The sequence below is a fragment of the Canis lupus genome, chromosome 23, assembly GCF_011100685.1.
Source record: "Canis lupus familiaris isolate Mischka breed German Shepherd chromosome 23, alternate assembly UU_Cfam_GSD_1.0, whole genome shotgun sequence".
Lineage (NCBI taxonomy): Eukaryota > Metazoa > Chordata > Mammalia > Carnivora > Canidae > Canis > Canis lupus.
The window spans coordinates 18840238-18862111 of NC_049244.1; the positions used below are offsets into that span (position 1 = coordinate 18840238).

Genomic DNA, 21874 nt, shown 5'->3' on the forward strand with positions numbered 1-21874 from the left:
GAATTGTTTTCTCCACTCCCTCATCCCTCTTTTTTTTTCTTGGAGAAGTTGAAAACTTAGATACTGCATTTGTCAGCTTGTCTTCCTTGGGCTTGGAGTGAAGCAGAAGCCATCTTCCTGTGGCCTGAAATAATCCCAATCATGGGAGCGGCTGCAGTACAAGCTGCCTCAGTGTTGTGCCGGCAGGACATCAGCAACGGTTTCCTGAACTATGGATCCCAGCTAGGGTGGTGTGACCTTCAACTCATCAGTCCAGTAGCAGTGCCATGGCTTCCTCTCCACCAGCTCTTCCAGGGATACTATAGGCCCCCATTCACTCAGTAAATATTTCTCAAACACCATCTACATACCAAGTACTGCCTTGGGCCCTTAGGACTCATCAGTGATCAAGAGGCACAGGATCCTGTCTGCGGACTTTGCACCCTACCACATACATGGGAATAAACATATTAAGCACATGTTTTGTACTTAAAAATAATTTAAGGGCTAGGCAAAATATTGTAAAGGAAACCAGGCAGCTGGGGTAAGCCTTGCTGAAGAAGTGACATTTGAGGACAGCTTTGAAGGAAGAGGGAATATTCTAGACAGAGGGAAAAGTTGCTGCAGGACCTCTCATTGGGAGTGTGACTGGGCAACTCAAAGAACAGGAAGGAGTTCACGTGTTGAAGCAGGGCAAGGGGGAGAGAGGGCGGAATAGGTCAGTCAGGTGGTGGCAGGCCAGACCTGCTACTTAATTCCCCTATATTAAATCCCTTTCTGCTTGAAACAACTAGACTGGACTTCTCTTTTCTTCTACTAAATGGTTACCAGTACATGCATACCCTTTGCATAATTTGATCCCAGTCTTTATCCAGTTGCCCTGAAACTATGCTTTCTTGTTTGTACCTGCCACAAAGGTGGTGCCTTATTTATCTCTGTATTCCAAATGCCTAGCCCAGGGTCTTACTGAGCATACACCTGATATGTAATTCTTACTACTATTTGAGGAGAACTATTTCCAAACCACTGCCTCTTCCAAACAGGAGACTTCTTTGTGGAAAGATGTAGCCTCCCAATATGGCTGGATGTGTGGGGGATAAAGATCTTCCTCCTTGAAGTAATACATTTAGTATTCTAATGAAGTAATTATAAAAGTAAGTAATTATTGAAATAACCACATCAACTCCCAGTCATTAAAATCCTCCTAAACAGAGCTGGCATGATGGCTTAGGCCATTAGAAACCTTGGCAACCACCCAACGCCTACAATAGCTTCTAATTAATTGATCTCACCTCTAATCTGCTATTGTTAGCTCAGTGCCATCATTTGTTTGGCCTACAGATCCTATTGCCCCTTCCTTTTGATTGTATTTGTTACTGTACCCTCTCTATCTCTTTCAATTAAGCACAGGTTAAGTGGTTCACCCGCAAGAGAATAGGAGATAATGGCACCAATCAAAGTAATCTCTTTAATTTGCTAAATGGATTACAGGGAAACCCCAGCCAAAGTGAAGTCATAGCTAGTGGCCTTCACTTGAACTATACACAAAGAGTATCTAATTATTAACCCACCATAAGCCAAACTTCATTGTGGATTAAATGTCTACAAAGTTAGCCAGGTATAAGCAGTTTTCCACAGAAGAGATGGCTCTCTGGGAACTAAATTGTTCCCATGGTAAAATGTCCCCACTGGCTCCTTTCCCAAATTTCTCGCTTCCCTTAACTTTCAAGTGCAACATACACGCTCATATACCAATCAAAGTACTGCCCAGCACTCCAGTCAAGAGAGTGGATTTATAATCTATTTAAGGACATGCTCTAGCTAGAATTCATTTTTCTTATTTGTACTATAAATGCAAATGCAGTTTCATAGGCACGATGGCTCTGGCTTTTGCTGACTCTGAAAAAAAATGTATATTTAAGAGTAAACAAGTTTGTACTTAAGCTGGTAAGCGATCTTCCTTCTCCTGGTGACCCTGCTTATTCCCTCCCTTAAATACACACACGTGCGTGCACACACACACACACACACACACACACACACACCCTCTGAGACTCAGGATGGGGTAGAGCATACAAAGATCCCCATACCACCAGGATCCTGGATTTGCACATGACCTTGGTTTGTCATGTGGTAAGCAAGCAAAGAATGTTAAATTAAGTCATTTCCCAGTGAAATAATAGGGGTGGGGTGGGTAACAACAAGAATAAAATGGAAGGTGAAAAAGTGACAATTTTATTTTAAATTGTAAACTGATCATAGAATGAGGGACTAGATCTTAATTTGAATCATTCAATAAATACAGACGTACCCCCTTTTTGTCTGCAAGTCTTCCAGCTTTCTGAGGTCAATGCTTTGTTCAACATCCAATTAAAATGATTAGCCCCACTATCCCACATTCTACAGTGAATCTAGAGACCTTTCCCACATTTCTAAGCATACCTGAGGAGGTTCACATCCCAGGTTATTTCCATTCAGCACTCTTGCTCTTGACCTATCTCTCAACCTCCTTTTTCTGTCTCACCTTCTGGAGCAATTGGCCTCTATAATGTCTTCCCTCTTTAGAACAAAGACTGATCTAATCCTTATTTCATTTCCTAAAGCATCACTAACACAATATATATAATTTTACTGAAGCTCAGGGCAAAATTGTCCAGTGAGATCTTATAACAAAGAGCAGAGTCAGAAATACCTAATAGTTAATATTAGATATCGCCAGCACCAACCTTCCTCACCACAGAGAATTTACCACAGACCACGTTTCTCTCATGGGCTCTGGCTATCCACCATATTTTCTTTTTTTTTTTTTTTTAAATTTTTATTTATTTATGATAGTCTCACAGAGAGAGAGAGAGAGAGAGAGAGAGAGGCAGAGACACAAGCAGAGGGAGAAGCAGGCTCCATGCACCGGGAGCCCGACGTGGGATTCGATCCCGGGTCTCCAGGATCGCGCCCTGGGCCAAAGGCAGGCGCCAAACCGCTGTGCCACCCAGGGTTCCCTATCCACCATATTTTTGAGAACTTCTCTCATCTTTCCTCCTCCTCTCTTTTGGTACCAGGCTTCCTCTCATGGTGTCAGGGAAAAAAATACCAACTTTTTTCACCCATAGGTGAATAAAAATCTGTCTCTTTTCTAGATTTGCTCTGAGATCTCTCTTTGCATAGTCAAAAGATTCTTTAAGATATTTTTTTTCACTCAAGAATGCCTTTCACTCTTGGGGCACCTGGGTGGCTCAGTTGGTTAAGCGTCTGCCTTTGGCTCAGGTCATGATCTCGGGGTTCTTGGATTGAGCCCTGAGTCAGACTCCCTGCTGAGCAGACCTCCCTTCTGCTTCTCCCTCGTCCTCTGCCCCCACCCTCACTCATGGTCATGCGTGTACACTCTAATAAATAAACAAAAAACTCTTAAAAACAAAAGAATGTCTTTCACTCTCTACTAGCAATTCTTAACTCCTAGAGCAACCTGTTTAAATTGTAACTAGCTTATAAAGAAGCACATGTAGTTCCAAGTACTTTAAGCATCCACTCTGCTGAGAATGCAGAAGAGAACAGAACACAGGATAATGGGTACCCTCTGCTTTCTGGGCATTTATAGTGTAGCAGGGGAGGTGGATATATACCCAAGAGGCTGTGCAGAACATTAGAAACCAGGGAAACCCAAGGTTCAATGTTGGCTTCTACTGCTTTGTAATGCTGTACTCATGGACAAGATAAGCAGCCTGAGTTTCAGTTTTAAGTAATACAGGGATATGAACACTCCATTCCCTGCCTCATTTCTGGGTTGGCTCTGAGGATAAAAGGGAATGATGTGTAAAGAAGCATTATGGAAACCATAAAGCATGGTACAAGTGTACAGCATTGCTATGATCACTATGTGAGAAATAACACACATTATTTAGCTATAAGTGCAACTCCCATTGGTACACAATCTTTTTGGGTTCAAATGTTAAAAAAGTTGGTGTCATGGTTGAGGGACTAAATAAACTAGGGGTGCCTGTGTGGCTCGGTTGGTTAAGTGTCTGCCTTTGGCTCAGGTCATGATCCCGGGGTCCTAGGAAGGAGCCCCACATTGGGCTCCCTGATCAGTGGGGAGTCTGCTTCTTCCTCTGCCCTCCAACCAGCTTCTGCTCTCATTCTCTCTCACTCCCTCTCTTAAATAAATAAGACCTTAAAAAAATAAAAAAAAAATTTTTAAAAAGAAATCAAACATAGTAATCAAGAATTGTTACAATAAAACCACAGCCACGTATCTCAGTATCTCCCTAAATCTACAAAAATATTCTTAGCTCTCATGTTTGATCTTTAATAGTGGTTCTGGTTGAGTAGAATGTCGCTCTCCAACTATGTTCTCTTATATGTTCCTAAGGCTAACTTCACATATAATCTAATCAATATGCAAATTGCCTTGTAGATGGGTTGATATTTTGCTATCTCTCTTTCCCTTCACTATGAATAAGCTGTCTTGGTTGCCATCTGTGTATATAACCTACTCAGTGTTTCTTTTTGACAGAGGCTATTATAACCTAATGGAGTTTCAGTTATAGAAATAAAATCTACATGTCGACAGGTATTTGGCAATGGCCCCAGGTAGACATTGGTGTACCTACATATTTTGGCCTAGACTTGAGCACCACTGCTATAGATGCCATGCACTATATGGGTTTGGAAGGCCTGAGAATGGTCAGAGAATATTTCAAGAAATGTGTTGGATTTTTCAATGGGTACAGAAAAATGGTAAAGGTTCTTTCTAAAAGTGCCAACTCCTATACATGCCTCACATTTAAATTCAAAGTTTCAAATATGTCATCTCATTGAATCTTTACAATAAACCTGTGAGATGAATATTCATTTTCTAGCTCTAAACAGGTGCTTAGAGGTGTAACCACACAGAAATGTGAACATATGTGTCCCAAAAGGCATATACAAGATGAGTAGTAGCTACAGGATTCATGATAGCTCCAAACTAGACACACCCAAATTTCCATCCTCAGGATGAAGAAACAAACATGAACAGAACACTGATTTCCTCACAGCAAGGAGAATGAACCAACTACAATGAGCTGCACAAAAGAGAGGAATCTCTCAAATGTCATGCAAGTGAAAGATGTCAGACACAAAAGAGAAAATACAGTATGATTCCATTTATATAAATTACACAAGCAGGCTGTCAGAAGTCTGGCAGTGGTTATGCTTGGAAAAGGGTTATGACAGAAAACGACAAGACAGGGGCCTTCAGAGATACATGGCATGTTCTGTTCTTGATCTAGTTTCTGGTAACCTGTGTGTTCACTTTGTAAACATTAATCAAGCTGTGCACTTATGTGTTATACTTCAGTAAAAATTTACACATACGCAAAAGGCAGAGGGACCCACACAGGATAGCCAACTTCTATTTTGCTAAGGGCATTACAAAAATAAATAAATAAATCAACCAACCACCAATTACCCTCCATTACCACAGTCTATACATTTTTTTTTTAAGATTTTATTTATTTATTCATGATAGACAGAGAGAGAGAGAGAGAGAGAGAGAGAGAGATAGAGGCAGAGACACAGGCAGAGGGAGAAGCAGGCTCCATGCTGGGAGCCTGACGTGGGACTCAATCCCGGGACTCCAGGATCACACTCTGGGCCAAAGGCAGGCACTAAACTGCTGAGCCACCCAGGGATCCCCCAGTCTATACATTTTAAGAAAGGACAAGACAGCACTAAAAAGTAGGAAAGACATACAGTTGTTTATATTGCATAAATTTAGAAAAAACCCACTTGTATATTGGCCATATTTTTGCTCATTTTGCTCTGGATCTCTAGACTCTAGACCCTTTCCAAGATCAATCTCCATTTACAAACTGTTATTTGAAAGCTGCTGTTTTGGGGAATCTGGATAAAAGCCAGGATAAAGCTCAGTCCCTGGGTAGGAATTCTTATTGTTTCTGACCCATGGGAGATTTAATGTGCATCTGTTCTCCTTACTTCTGCAAGTGAGAAGCTTAGGTTAATGGTGACCTCCTGGGGTTGAATGAGTGAATCAATATGCTTTTTGGGCGGCTGAAAACATCCTGGACCCTTCTGACCAGGCTGCTTTTCTAGGTGACCCAAGTGACTCCAATCAGCCCCCTCTCTACTTCTAGCAGTCTCCACAATGCAGTCTACTAATTCCTTGACACCTGCCTAGAGTTCTTCCTCACCAGCTCCACCTTAAAACAAACCTTGCAGCTTTATGTTTTTGCTCTGCTCCTTGGTCAGCTAGTCAATTAACTTTTGGAAGTTCCCCAGTAATGTGTGGATATAGGCTTTACCATTATTATTATTGTCAGCCTTGAATGGCAAAACCCTTTATCTGTATCCTTTCAACCAAGCAAATATTCATCCATCTATCCATCTAATTCATTTATTTTCCTTTTTTCTCCTCTCCTGTTCAAACTCTTAACCAACCAGAAAAGATGACCAGTGCTGGATCTAGGACACAAGTTTCCAGTTTATGCAATGTTTATAGTACGGACTTCTGACAGCCAAGATATATTGTAGTAGTCAAGTGCTCTTGATCCCTAAACCTGATCTGACAAAGCTTGGTCTTCACATAGCCATGTGGCATATTACAAATGACTCTGCTCTGCCAACTTCCAGGTATCTGCAAATGGATTTTGAGCTGGCTTTGTTTTTTCTCCCAGATCTTTCTTATGCTAAGTGTTCAGCTTATCATTTCTGTGATCACCTCAGCCCTACTTTGAAATTAGAGAGACATTATCTTCTGACACTTTTTCTTTTTCCCAAAACTTTGTTAAGTAGCAGCCAATGTGCTGTGGATTACTTTGACCAGTTCCCTAGTTATAAGAGAGAGCAAATGAGGTGTAGAATGAGTCTAAATGAAATTCCTTCTATTATATTTCACTTCATTTGGTTTCCTATATTCCCATTCCACAAATTACCTATTTATTTATTGAGTTTTTATGATGTACGTGTATTTAAAGGCATTTACATGAATTATCTCATTTAATCATTACATCATCCCCATGATGTAAACTTCATATTATAATAAAATAAAATTTACTAGAAGAGGAAACTGAGTGGTCTAGAGATGTCTTGGTTTTATATGAGACGCTTTATGTAGTTCTAACTTTGCTGTACATTTTAGGATAATTTCATTCAATTGAATGAATACCTATTAAGAGTCTATAATGTGCTAGTTACTGAACTTGGCATTGGAGATTCAGTCTGAACAAGGGAGCCTGGTTATCATCCTCATTGGGTTTGTAAGGCTGTAAGGCATACATAATATTGAGTATGTGTGGTTCTGAGAGTGGTACATAGTATCAAAAGGGGCAGAGCAGCGAGTCCTCCTGTGGCTGACAGTGTAAGGAGGGGGGATAGTTTCAGGAATAAGCTGGTTGCTAAAATATCCGTTAAGTGGATGAGTCAAGACTCTGAGTTCCTAAGAGTACCACATGGAGAGCCTGTGACTATGATAAGGTAATCACTATTTGAGAAGTGTGTGGGCCCACTGAGCGTACAGGGATAGGAGCACATGAGAGCATGTGGCCAAAGGAGAATGGTTCTTATTTTAAAAAACTAAACAAAATGTTTCAAGCTTCCAAGCGAAAGCTGGCCAGCTAATCATCCTTAGATAATATCTGAGGGGGATTTTTGGCTCAGACCTTTTCCTTTCCTGCCCCTGCCACAATCACAGTGGGTGCAGAACACTTCACCCCATTACTGCTAGGGGTAGTAGCATGCTAGGTTATCAGGCCGAGTCATTGACTTGCCTTGGCCAGTGGAATGTGCATAGAAGTGACAATGTACCAGTCCCAAGCCTAGGCCTTAAGATGCCTTATGTGTTGCCTCCTGTGTCCCTTCAACCCCTGCTGCCATCTTGTACTTCTGCTACCACTATGGGAAGAAAATGTGAAGAGGAAGCTACTGGTCCCAGAACAAGGAGACATGGGGAATACACCTGAACCCAACCTCCAAGCGAGGCCAATCCTTGACTCCAAGGCCTGCAAGACCCTGCAGAATCTGGCTGACCTATAGAAAAAAAAAAATGTCTGTTGTAATCATTGAGATTTGAGGGTTGTTTCACAGCATTATTATAGCAGCTACACACAGGATGTACCTCGTGTCTTATTTCTAGATGGTTAGGATCCAGAAATTTGTCCTGGTTTCCCCATTGTCTCAGTAGCCCTGGGTAAGACAGGCCTTCCCCAGTTACCTGCTATAGAGAGGCAAGCACCCTGCCCCCAGCAGTCTCTGTTCTTTTTTTCCTCTGCTTTATGTTTCCATATTGTATAGATAACCATTTTATATGTGATCTACTTATTTATTTCCTGTCTCCCCAACCCTCCCTCTTTCCTCACCCCCAAACTAAAGTCTGGGTCCCAGAAAGATTCTGATCAAATTGACCCATAGTGAGACCTGGTCTTCAGCCTTTAAAAAAAAAAATCCCTGAGTAATCCTAATATGCAGTAAAAGTTGAGAACCACTGAACTTGGGTGATGGAGGCTGGAGTCAGACCTGGCTTGCTAAGGGCCACAGCTGATTGGAATCTTACAAGAGGAGTTGGGATAAGGCTGGTGACAGGGATGGGAAAGTCTGGAAGTACACAGTCCAGGAGGGGAGCCTGCAGCAACCAGCCACATGTGAGCACCTGAAATGTACCTAGTTCAAATGGAGGTGTGTTGGAAGTATAAAATACACGCTGGATTTTGAATACTTCAGTATGAAAAAGGGAATGTCAACTATTTCATTAACAATTCTTGTATTTGCTATATGTTGAAATAGCATTTTGGATATGCTGGGTTAAAAGACATTGCTGAAATTAACTTCACCTGCCCGCCACCTTCCCTTCCGTTGAAGGCCGGAATTTGGATGATAGAAGGAAGACTTTCTTCCCGACATCCGACCGAAAGAAAGAGGCAGGCAGGGTAGGGGCTGTTTGGCGTCCTTCTTTAGGCGTTACGGGATTAGTTTTTCTTTCTTTCCTGTCATTCCTTCTTACTTTCCTTACTTCATCCTTTCCTTCCTTCTCCTTCCTTCCTTTCCTTTCCTTTCCTTTCTTTCTTTTCTTCTTTTCTTTTTTCTTTTCTTTCCTTTCCTTTCCTTTCCTTTCCTTTTCTTTCTTTTCTTTCTTTTTTTTTTCCTGTAGTGATGAGAAAGCTTAAAAATGCATAGGTGGCCCAGAGTACATGTCTACTGGAGAGCTCTGGGCTCCAGAGATTCCCAGGACAATGAGACAATGTGTGCAAAGCCTAGCATGGAAAGTGGGGGGGTGAGGTGGGGTGGAGGTTAGATTATCCCATGCAGCCTGGCTGGGGCATACAGGCTAAGTAGTGCAGAAGTAGCAGGCCAGGAGGATTCACAGCTATGGAGGCCTGAACACCACACTGAGGGCCGCAGCCATTTCCTAGAGGGGCCTGAAAGAGATCTTTCTAAAGGCAGAAAGGCCAGGCATTGCAAAGACATTAGGTGGGGGATCACAGGAGGAGACTGGCCGGTGCTGAGGAAGTGAGATATTTGCAGTAGTGGAGTCAAGTGCTAGCTAGCAACTGCTTTGCTATTCTAAGGCCCTTACAGGTTGATTCATGGGCAATTTGAACCCATAAGCAGTTACGGTGATGAAACATGGACACCAAATGATATCACATTTCTTATCATTGCCAGTGAGCACACGCTCCCCTCTGCCTGCTGTCACATACACTGTCACCTTGAAAGGTGTTATCCCATCACTGTCTCTGACGGCATGAGCAGGGAGATGTCACTTCCAACAGCACCATGAGATACGGGAGCATGTGAAGATAAATTGGGCAGCCACAAACAAAGCCAGCCCTGCTTTGGCAAAAAGGCAGGAGGGAAGAAACGCAAGTCGTAACCATATTAGAATGTCCTATAAACACAACTTTCACCTCTGTGCCCATTAGGTGAAGATTCTAAAGGTTGGCTGTAAAAACTTCTAGAGCAGAAAATACAATGGTTGTACAAGTGAGGACCTGGAAATTCCTTGGGACATAGAAAGAAACATTAGCTTCTCACGCACAGTAACAGAGTCCAGTTAGAGACCTTTTGTGAGCTACACCAACATCAGTGATGATTCTACATGGACTACAACACAGAAGCCACTAAATATTCCACTGGATTCTAATCACAGTGGACAGAACTGCTTAGTACAGGTGACCCCCATTCCCCCAGTACAGCAGGACAGCTGAGGCTGTCTGGGAAGCTCAGGGCTATTTGAGGCTGACACAACATCAGCTTATACTGGATACAAAATGCATACGAACTAGTTCGGTGGCAAGAGATAAAAAAATATTTCTTCCTACAAACGAGTATGAAGAATTCTATTTGATCAGGTTGAGGAGGAATTGGCATTTCATAGACTAGTAGAATTCAGGTAAAAGTGACAATCAGCCCTATTCATCAAACGGGGAGATACCGAGACCCAGGCAAGATAGTGACCCACCCAAGGGCCACAACTTGTTCAGGTGCAAGGCTGGAAACCCAAACGGAGTCTCCTGTGTCCCTGTCCTGCTCAGAGTTCTTGTACGACTTGCTACCTGTAAGCTGACCCAAGAGGCTGAGATGTCTTGACATAAAGCTACTTGAGATGCTCGGATCTGGTGTTAGGTGATGGTTCTCAACTCTGGCTGCATACTAGAATCCCTGGAGGAATTTTGGAAAAATCCTGGCTGCAAACCAGAGCAATTAATTCAGATTCTCTGGGTATCTTCATTTAAAAAAAAAAAAAAAAAAAAAAAAAAAAAAACGCTCTCCTGGTGATTCTAATTTGTAGTTGAGAATTAGTGCCTAAGGGGGCACCTGAACAATTTTAGAGAAGACTCAGCATTCAAAGCAGGCTCTTTGAGAGGACTGAGAGAACTGTCATGTCCAGGTTGAATCTAGACGATTCAGCTGTATAGGAGGTGGAGATAAAGCTAGCAATATTATCTTTACCTCAAGACTTTTTTTATTAGCCAGACTGACACTGGTGAGTTGCAAAGTCACCTTATTGGTGCCCAGAAAAAATTAAGGCACATCTATGAGTCCTGACTGGGTGATGCCAGCTTTGTTCTCAGTTGGTGCAACAGTAGACTCTTCCACCCCACTTGCATGTGACCAGGATGGTACCCAACCTAAGATGAAAAAGTTTTTAAAGCAACACAGAACTGTCCATAGAACTTTGTGCAATGATGGAAACATTCTCTATCTGCACTGCCCTATACAGTTGCCATTGGCCACATATGCTACTGAGCATTGAAAAGTTGCAAGGAGAATGAAGAAATTCTTATTTCCTCTTAAATTATTTTATATGTTAAATTTAAATATCACACATGTTTAGTGACCACTGCATTGGACAATGAAAAAGTCGTCTTAGAACTATCCCAACCAGGTAGGTAACATAGAAATTTGTAGATGAAGAAGATAAATATTTTAACTTCAAACCATGTTGTCACTTACTCATTTATACGTCAGTAGCTTGCTCAGCAAGATTGAACATTAATAATAAAAAAACCTTAGTTTTTTGACAATAAAGGCACAAGTAACATTAATTTTTTAAAGTACTTTTGTGTGTTTGGTTTTCCTTTTAAACAAAATCATGGAGTTTAATAAGAACGCTCTTGCTGAATATTATAGTATATGACAAGTTTTAGGAACAGCAAATGTTTTATAGCAACTGCCTTGCTCTCAGATGCTTGAGAGTCAGGTTGCAGGAATGATGGAGCTATTGTTTCATGTAATGACAACCTTTCCATGGAAACTCTTCCAAAAGCAAGTTATGTGAATGCCAATATCAACTTACTCTCCCAGTTACACTTAAGCACCAAATTCTCCTAATGCAGAGACCCTTGGCCAAGGAACGTGACTAAACTTTTTTGATTACTTCTTTCAGTTCCAGCAACAGACTCTTTTGGGCCTGCACTTGAGATGAGATTCCTGGGAAGTTGGTATGCTTCTCCCATGAAACATTCCAACAGTCAGTTATTTTTGGTCAGCACTTTATTTTTCATATGAAAAACCACCTCATGCCCACGGAAATGCAAACCTGCCGTTATCTCTATCTTGATATTTTATCTCATCCTTAAATATTTGACAGAGTTACTTAATTTATTCTAAAATCTGAAGGATAATGAATTCAAGCCATGGTCCATCACACTTGGTGGTTGTAATGGGTCTGGCCAACCTCATTTCACTATTGTAAAACCAGTGGTTATGAGCGATGCCTGATTCTTCGCCAGCCAGAGGATAAGCATTCTTTGTATTTCATGGAAAGGTGGGAGAGGCCATTCATTTATGGAGTAAAAGAAGATCTAGTCAAGAGGTAGTATAATTTAGAGGACAGTGCACAGGAGTCGGTGCCTGTAGGCTAAACTTTAAGCCCTGACACCAATTTACCAATAATGTAACCTTGAGTAATGCATCACTTAATTTTTCTGAGATCCGTTCTCCTTATCTGCATAACAACAATATTAGCCCACGGGGGGCTGTGAAAACATTATAAGGTGATACATCTTTATGGGTTTTGTAAACTGAAAGTATTATCTGGGTTTGAGTTATCAGGATGGGATAACGTGGACATTTCTTTTCCAAGTCCTGCATATAGCCCTTCATTCTGGGGTCCATGGTAGATTTGACCCTATGTGTATAGGTTTCATTTGGCTCAGAACTGATATTCTTTTGTTTGTTTTTATGTAAAATTAATATTCTTTAACAATTTTATTGTGGTAGAACAGACATAATATAATTGACCATTTTAACATTTTTTTATGTGAACTGTTGTTCAATGGCATTAAATGCATTCACAGCTGTGTAACCATCACCATTGGCTAGCTTCAGAATTGTTTCATCTTCCCAAACCGAAACACTGCACCTAGTAAACAACTGCTCCGCCCTTCCACCCACCTTTCCCCATCACAGCATCTGGCAACTACCATTCTACTCTATGAATTTGACTGTTGTGGTATCTTACTATAAGCCGAATCATACAGTATTTGTCCTTTTGAGTCTGGCTTCTGTCACTTAGTATAATGTCTCAAGGTTCATCTGTGCTGTAGCGTATGTCAGAACTTCCTCTCTTAAGGCTGAGTGATATTCTGTTGTATATATACACCATATTTTGTTTATCCATTTTTCTGTCCATGGACAGCTGGCTTATTTCCACCTTTCATCATTGTGAATAATGCTGCTATGAACATGTGTATACAAATAACTGTTCGAGTTCCTGCTTTCAATTCCTTGGGTTTATACTCAGAAGTGAAATTGCTGGATCATATGGTAATTTTATTTTTAATCTTTTGAGGAACTGCCACATTGTTTTCCATAGAGGCAGTGCCATTTTACATTCCTACCAACAAGGCACAAAGATTCCAATTTTTCCACAACCTCAGTTATTTTCTGTTTTGTTTTTTGTTTTTGATAAGAGCCATCCTAATGGGTATGAAGTAGATCTCACTTTGGTTTTGCTTTGCTTTTCTCTAGTGATTAATGATTTAAATATATTTTCATTTGCTTGTTGCCATTTGTATATATTCTTTGGAGAAATTTTTCTTGAAGTATTTTGCCCATTTAAACATGACATTCTTAATGTCAATGAGAGTATTACTCATTTTGTCAAAAAAAAGTTTTAGGATCTAACAGCAACGTCATAATGTCCTTAAAAGTAACAGTTAAATGAGTCCATATTGTTATTGTTTTTACTGTTATTTTAAACTTTATCATTCTTACTGCTATTTAATCTAAAATGATCAAATACTGGCCATGTTCCAAGCACTGAGCTAAATTGTGCACAAGTATAGACTTATTGGATCTTCACACCCATTCTACAAAGCAAAAATTATTAGCACTCCCATTTTACAGTGGAAGAGACTGAGGCTTCAAGAAGCTAAGCAATGTGGTTGAGTTTCATGGAGTTACTAAGTGGAAGAAGGGGAATTTGAACTCAGATGTCAAAATCCTTGCTCTTAACCACCATACATGACTACCTCTCCATGATGAATGCTCCTCTATGATATACTGACAAACCTTATGGGACATGTGTGTTAGAGGAACAATAAATAATAGGTTATTGCTCATGATCTTTCATTTCAGAATACTTAAGGAGATTCATGGACTCATTTCTATGACTATTCTATGTTCTTCTGAAGCAATCCAGCAATATGGCTATCATCTGCTCTTATTTAATAGCCCAAAGATGAGATGTATTTTGGAATATGCCTGAAAAATTATATTCCACAACACCATACTGTCATGGCTTAACAGTTTACTAGAAGGATAAAGGTAAGGCATAATTACTTGTGGTGTTCAGTATTTTTATAGACTACTGGAAGAGCACATTTTCACCTTATCCATTTTCCACACACTGGAAACACCACAAACCTTAATTGAGTGCCTATCATGTGCTAGGAATGAGTCCACCTCCTAGGTATACAAACACATAATGGGTGCTTTAGTAGGTGTTGAAGGAAGATACGACAGGCAGTGAACATGGAATTGCATAACAATTTCTGCATCAAGTAATGGTGAGTTCTAGGAAGAAGAATAAAGCAGGATAAGAGAAGAGAGAGGGTCTAAGGGTGTGAGGAGGGACTGACATTTTAGACAGGGCTGCCAGGGAATGTGTTTATGTTGAGATGATGTTTGAGAGAAGCCAGAATGAAATAAGAAAACGAATAATGGGCGACGAGAATGTTAGGCAAAGGGAACAACTAGTGCTAAAGCCCTAAAGCAAGAGTCTCCCTGGACTGTTTGTATAATGAGAAGTAAGGGTGAGCAGAACAGCATGAAAGGGGAGCTGAAACTCACTAACTCTGCTGTTCCTTGAGCTCTATTGTTAAATTGACAAGAGCAGAATTTATCAATGGCAGTGACCCTGGTGGGGACCAGAGCTGAAATACACCACATCTAAGATCTGTGTTGGGAGATAAAATACAAAAATATAGACTGCTCTTGTAGAGCACATGACACCTGGATTATTTTTCTCTCACCTGGAGTGGGGGGTGGGGCATGCATCAGAAGCATTATGAAAAAGAATTATCCAGGGAGTAAGACACTTCTTGGTCTGGATTAAAAATACTATGTTCTACATGTACACATACTCAACAGGAAGTTAAGATTAATTTCTTCTATATCAAATGATGAGCCCTTCAATATTGGATTCATTTGCTCTTTCAAAAAACCAGTGAGGGTCACCAAATCTTCTCTACTGGAGAAAGGAAAAATAAGTCTACAGTTGAGATTTGTTAAAAGATTCAAAGAAGAGGATTCATGTGTGAGGGTTCATCTGTGTGTTCAAATATAATTTTCTTACTATATACTTTTGTTCAAAAAATTTTGCCATACAACTAGATGTTCCAAAAAATTTGACATTAGAACCACAGATAATTTAGGAAAAATATAACCCTTCTAGCATTTATAAAAAGCTTGAGAAATCAAAATTAAGAAAATGTATTAGTTTCAGCATTACGTGTGTACATCTGCCAATTTTCCGTATTAGATTTCTATAGTTAATCCTGAATATCTCAATCCACATATGCTGGACAATAACAGTACTTAATTCTACGCCATTATTATATATAATGGTCTGATTTTTGCTGTATATTTAAGAAAATATTGGAGTAACCACAAATTTCTTCAGCTCATATAGAATGAACTCCCACCTAGAAAACTCCCAAATTGGAACAATGCAAGTGACTGTATTTTAGAATAATTTAGGGGTGTCTGGGTGGTTCAGTGGTTCAGTGGTTGAGCATCTGCCTTCAGCTCAAGGAGTGATCCCGGAGTCCCAGGATGAGTCCCACACCGGGCTCCCTGCTTGGAGCCTGCTTCTCCTCTGTCTTCCTATGTCTCTGCTTGTTTCTCTGTGTCTCTCGTGAATAACTAAATAAAATCTTTTTTTTTTTTTAAAGAATAATTTGCAAACATTCAAAATGTCTTTCCAAAAAGAGCCTGTCATGTTTGTTATAGAATAAAAATATCCTCAGTCAAGTGCAGAAAAGAAAGGGTCCTTTAGGATCACAGCTGCCAAACACCACTGCCAAGCATGGAATTTTATTCTTAAAAACAAGAGGACACTAAACATAAGAGGTGATAAACTAAAGGCACATCAAGGAGTAAGTGGAAGAGTTGGGGAAACAGTTTAAACATACAGAGAGAGGCTAAAAATAAAAACAATGAAATCATCCAGATAGAGAATTGGCAGCAGCAGTGTGAGGTGGAAGAGAGGGCCCACTATTTGGTTTCTAAAAAGAGGCCTTCACTGCTTGAAACATTTGAAACATTTCAAACCATCCAAAACATTTCTGTGCTGCCACCATTTCCCCACATGGTCTAATATACTGTAGCTACTCAAAATTAATAATGCATTCAATAAATAAAATCTGAGTAAAATGCAGGTACTTAATACTGAATCAGAATGGGGCACCTGAGTGGCTCAGTTGGTTAAGTGTCTGCCTTTGGCTCAGGTCATGATCCCAGGGTCCTGGGATTGAGTCCTGTATTGGCTCCCTGCTCAGCAGGGAGCCTGCTTTTCCCTCTGCCACTGCCTGCTGCTCTGCCTACTTGTGTTCTCTCTCTCTGTCAAATAAATAAAATCTTAAAAAAGAAACACCAAATCAATTGAATCAATCTTGGGGCAAGAATATAGGAGGATTATGGCTTTCACTATAACTTTGTTTTGTGTGGTGTCTCAACTTTATAAAAATTGATATACATGTTAGTTTTCTATTTTAAAAAAGACACTGACATCAGATTGCACTAAAACAAGTAAAATGTAACTATGGCTCCAAAGTAACTAAGAGTAAGTTCATCGCAAGCAAGTTGTTCAGTTAGCTCTTTCAAACTTTTCGAAGATGCTAGCAACAGAAAACCGAGAGAAGGACTGAATTCACATGGCACTGTTCAAGTTTTATCAAGAAGGCATGTCTCAGCCTGTCTCCCACAGAAGAAAACAGAATAGTGTCTCTCAAACACCATGCCTATAGAGTGGAGGAAAAACAGTCTCCCCTTCACCTCAGGGTTCTTGAAGGCATACTGGGATGGCGGCCACCCCGTCAGGTTGTGCACATGGTCCTCCCCACTTTCTCAGATTATAAATCGACCAGGTTACAGTTTAGCAAGAGCTTTGAATTCAGTGAAAAATGCCATTGGCTTTCTAAAGTTGTTTGCAACAAAACAGAATCAACCTCTAAAAAACAAACAAACAAACAGTACGCAAACTAAAAAATACATATTATTAGTTTACCAGGCCTCTAATTGAACTGCTGATAGAAGTGAGGAAGTTGCCTGAAAACATGAATTTTGTTGCCGTCGTGCAAAACAACCTCCTAATATCCCTTGCCTTTGATGGCTTCTATTACATTCTAGAGCTCTAAGAGAAATAAGCTTGTCAGTACAAAATGCCTTAAAGGGCTCTCCCCCTTCAGAACTGCTGAGAAGACGTAGAATTTGTTGACTGAGAGGAGGCGATCAGTGTGTCCCCCAGAGACGGCATCAAAGGCAGATGCTGTAAGCAACTGCAGATTTAATGCGCTTCTTCCTCCATCCTTCCTCCCTGGCACACTGGCCTTCCCTTGGGACCGACTCTCATCAAACTGACAAAATGATCGTGTGTGGACTCGTGGTTAGGCCCACGGATTTTCCCAAAGACCAAGGTGGCTTTGAAAGATAATACACAGCTCATTTTTACACTTGAGGCCTTAGCCTATGTGCCTTAGAAGTTGGCTGGTTGAAAAATCTCATATGGAGCCAGCTAATTCACTCAGTTCTTTCCTTAAACCCAGGAGGCTAAAGGCTATTGAGTTTCATGAGAAATAAACAAAATTTCAAATTAACTACACCGACCTCCCATTTATGTAGACCAGCCATAGAAGGGATTGTTTGGGTTGGCAGGATACAGTGGTTAACTCAGAGTTACTGTCTACTAAGCTGGCCGACACCAAGAAAGTCATCTAATCTCTCAGTTGCCACATGCATAAAATGGGTGACAGTAATTCTACCTTTACCAGGAGATTGTTGTAAACCTTAACGAGTACGTGGAAAGCACTAAAAACAGTGTCTGAGATGTACTGAGAGATACAATAAATGTTTGCTAGCTATTGCAACAAGAATAATGCAACTTATATTATTCATATCACAAATTGGTGGACCAATGTCCAGAGAAACTCAATTATTGACACGAATAACTGTAATACTGTGAACAGGCCAAGCCCTCTTGTGTGTTGATCCTTAAAGGAATTTTCAGTTATCACTAGGGATTGGAATTATCTACACTGTCTCAAAAACATTTACTGAGGGTCTACTATTTGTTCTTAAAACAGGAATTCAAAAATCAGTAAGACTCTAAGATCAAAGTTAGGTCAAGGAGACTGACAAATGCACAAATGCTGAAGCAGTATATAAATGTATCACATATGTTGGACACCTGAAACTTGAACAATGTGATGTGTCGATTACATAGCAATTGAAAAATAAAAACCCAGAAAACAAAACCAAAATTCTATGACAATATTTATTATATGGAATGATAGAGACACACATAGAATTTTATGGGAATGTGGGAAGGAACATTGTGGTTAGCCTAACAACAGCCTGTCCAGAGATACATATGTTCTAACCCCCAGAAAATATGAATATGTTACATATATGTCAAGGAAAAATTAAGATTGCTAAATAGCTGACCTTAAAATAGGGCGATTGGGGATCCCTGGGTGGCGCAGCGGTTTAGCGCCTGCCTTTGGCCCAGGGCGCGATCCTGGAGACCCGGGATCGAATCCCACATCGGGCTCCCGGTGCATGGAGCCTGCTTCTCCCTCTGCCTATGTCTCTGCCTCTCTCTCTCTCTCTCTGTGTGACTATCATAAATAAATGAAAAATAAAATAAAATAAAAAAATAAAATAAAATAAAATAAAATAAAATAAAATAAAATAGGGTGACTATTCTGGATTTTCTGGGTGGGTCCAATATAAACAGAAATATCCTTAAAATTGGGGGGTGGGTGGAAGCCAAATGAATCACCAATGTAATGTGAGAAATACTCAACCGGACATTACTGGATTTGAAACTGGAGGAAGGAAACCATGAACCAAAGAGTAGAGGAGGCTTGTAGAACCTGAAAAAGGATATAGATCTATTTGAAGCCTATAGAAAGGGACAAGACCTATAGAAGCTTTGATTTTAGTCTAATAAGACTCATTTAGAAGGACAAACAGTAGTTATGTATAGTGAGAACATTCTGGGCCGAGGCTTTAGTTTGGACAAAGATGCAGATGTGATAGTTTAATTCACCCAAAATTAAGAGACTGAATATTTTTAAATGAGGCTGCATAAATCTGCAGAGGCCCAGGGGTACCTGGGTGGCTTAGTTGGTTGAGTGTCTGACACTTGATTTTTGGCTCAGACGTGATCTTGGGATCATATGATCAAGCCCCACATTGGGCTGTGCACTCAATGGGGAGTCTTCTGGAGATTCTCTCCCTTTGCCTCTCCTCCCACTCTCTCTCTCACTCGAAAATAAATAAATAAATAAATAAATAAATAAATAAATAAATAAATAAATAAATAAATATTTTAAAAAAATTTACAGAGATCCAGTCATAAAGAATATGGCATAATAGGGAATATAGTCTTCAGCCAATAAAAAAGGGGGCATCAGAGGGCTTTAATTTAGGGAATAATAAGGCCATCTCTGTCTTAGAAACGTTACCAGAGTATCAAGATGGAGAACAGGCTTGAAGAGGGCATGCCAAGACAGAGGAGATCATGTACAAGGTTCCAAGTGAGGGTTGGTAGAGTCTGCATTAAGGCTGTAGGAAGCAGAAAGGAAAGGAAGAATCATTTGAGGAGATATTGGCCAGCAAAATTGGCTGCCTAATCATAATGCTTTGAATGTGAGGTATGAGGATAGAGATGGAATCCAGAACAACTTCTGCATTTGTAGCTTGGGGGTCTAAGGAGATGAAGGTGCCCACAAACAAGATATACAATGGGAGAGAAGAGGGGTTGATTTAGGGGAAGATGATGAGTTCCTTTTTTAAAGTGTATAGAAGACAATTGAACAGTAAGATAGGATGACATCACTCCAGAATGAGAACAGTGGGCTGAAGGCAGGGTCCTGGGAGATAGTAGCATGTAAGAAATGCTGGAATAAAAAAAGAGATGCTCATGAAAAAAATGAAAGAGAAATGAGCAGGAAATAGCTGCAAGAACTAGCAAGGATAGCATCCCAGAGTCAAGGCAATAGTTTCAAGAAGGGAAGGGAAGGAGACATAGGGTCAAATGTAGCAGGATTTAGAAAGATGATGATGGTAATAGTGGTGGTGATGGTTCTGATCATCATATAATAATAACTACAATAGCAACCAATACATTATGACATTTATTTAACCAACACACATGTACCACATATATCCTACCAGAAATTACTCTAAGTGCTCAATAAGTTTGAACTTACTTAATTCCTTTAACAATCCTATGGGGAAGGTACTACTGCTAACCCTATTTTATATATAATGAAATAGAAACACAAGAGATTAAGTAACTTGTCCAAAACTACTCAGTAAGTGACAGGGCCAAGCCTCTTTAGATGTGACTCTTAACCACTAAGCACTGCTATCTCACGTTCTATCTCATTTATTTTTCACCATATATAAGCCAGTGATTAGGTTCCACCATCATCCTAATTGAAGAGAAAGGAGCCAAGGATCAGCAAAGTTAGTCAACTTTGCCCAAGGTCAGCCAGCTTCAGCGGTGGGCTGAGATCAGGCTGAATGAACTGACCTGTGTATTGTAACTAATCAGTACTAGCCTAGTCAGAGGGAGGAGGCCCCGGATTATGTCCCTCATAAGACATAGGTTCCCCCTTCCCTCTGTTTTAAGACATGAGTTCTCTCTTGTCTCTTAATTGGGAGATAAAGTGAGGGGCTAATCTCATCCAATCAAGAACTGATCAGTTTTTAAACTTTAGTTCAATTCTGCTTTGTTCTTATCCCTTGGGCATAGACTCTCAGGCTTCTGACTAGCAACGTGGAGAGTCTCTGTCTCCTGTGGGATTGTGGGAGATTCCATTCTGCCTTTTGGGGGTTTGTTACTTTTCCCCCCCTCATGATAAAGGAGTGTGAACAAATTCCAAATAAATGAACTTTTAGTCATTTGGTTCCTATATAAATGGAATGCTACAAAAAATACTGCAGCTTTTTTCTCTGTGAACAAAGTCCTGCATAGCCCTAGTGTTCTTGCATTTGCTGTCTTCCAACTAGGTTTGCAGGAATGCAATCAGGGTCCTCTATTCCAGGGAACTCTGACCACCGGGTATCAGAGGCTGATCTCTGAACACAGTTAGTACAAACAACAAACAGAACTGAAACTCAGCTGGGCCTTGTGCCCAAGAAAACCAGCCACACATGAACTCACACCACGGGGGAAGGAGAAAGGGAAAAAAGTTCCAAAAACAAACTGAGGAGAGAAAAAGGCAGGCTGAGAAGCTGGCTCCATCCTGACTGGACCCCACATGAATGTGTGAGAGACAGGGCTTGAGAAAGAAAAGCTTCCCTAGACTTGCCTAGAAAGGAGCTTTAATCTTTTGACTTGCTTGGAAAGCAATGACAGAGACCAAGAGCTCTGACTCTAATGAGAGAGGAAATGGTTTTGGTTCATGTATAAAATAAAGTAAGCTTTGTTTAAAATGAAAAAAAAAAAAAAACAAAACCAAAAACAGAAATGCTTTAACATCTTCTATATTATTTACATGTAGAGCTATCCTAATTGAAACACTTATTTGGAAATGTATTGATTAAAACAATAATAGCTATTTGTAACAGAGAAACTTGAAATTTCAGTGGCTTAACACAACAGAAGTTTATTTTTTGGTCATGGAATGTCCAACCAGTGGATGGGCACAGCAATGCTCTGCTCTAG

General features: G+C 40.3%; 1 protein-coding gene across 1 annotated transcript in view; it reads right to left on the reverse strand.

Annotated features, from left to right (window-relative positions):
- The window catches only part of RARB (retinoic acid receptor beta), a 510890-nt gene that overhangs the window by 295112 nt on the left and 193904 nt on the right, over window positions 1-21874 (reverse strand). The window lies entirely within an intron of this gene.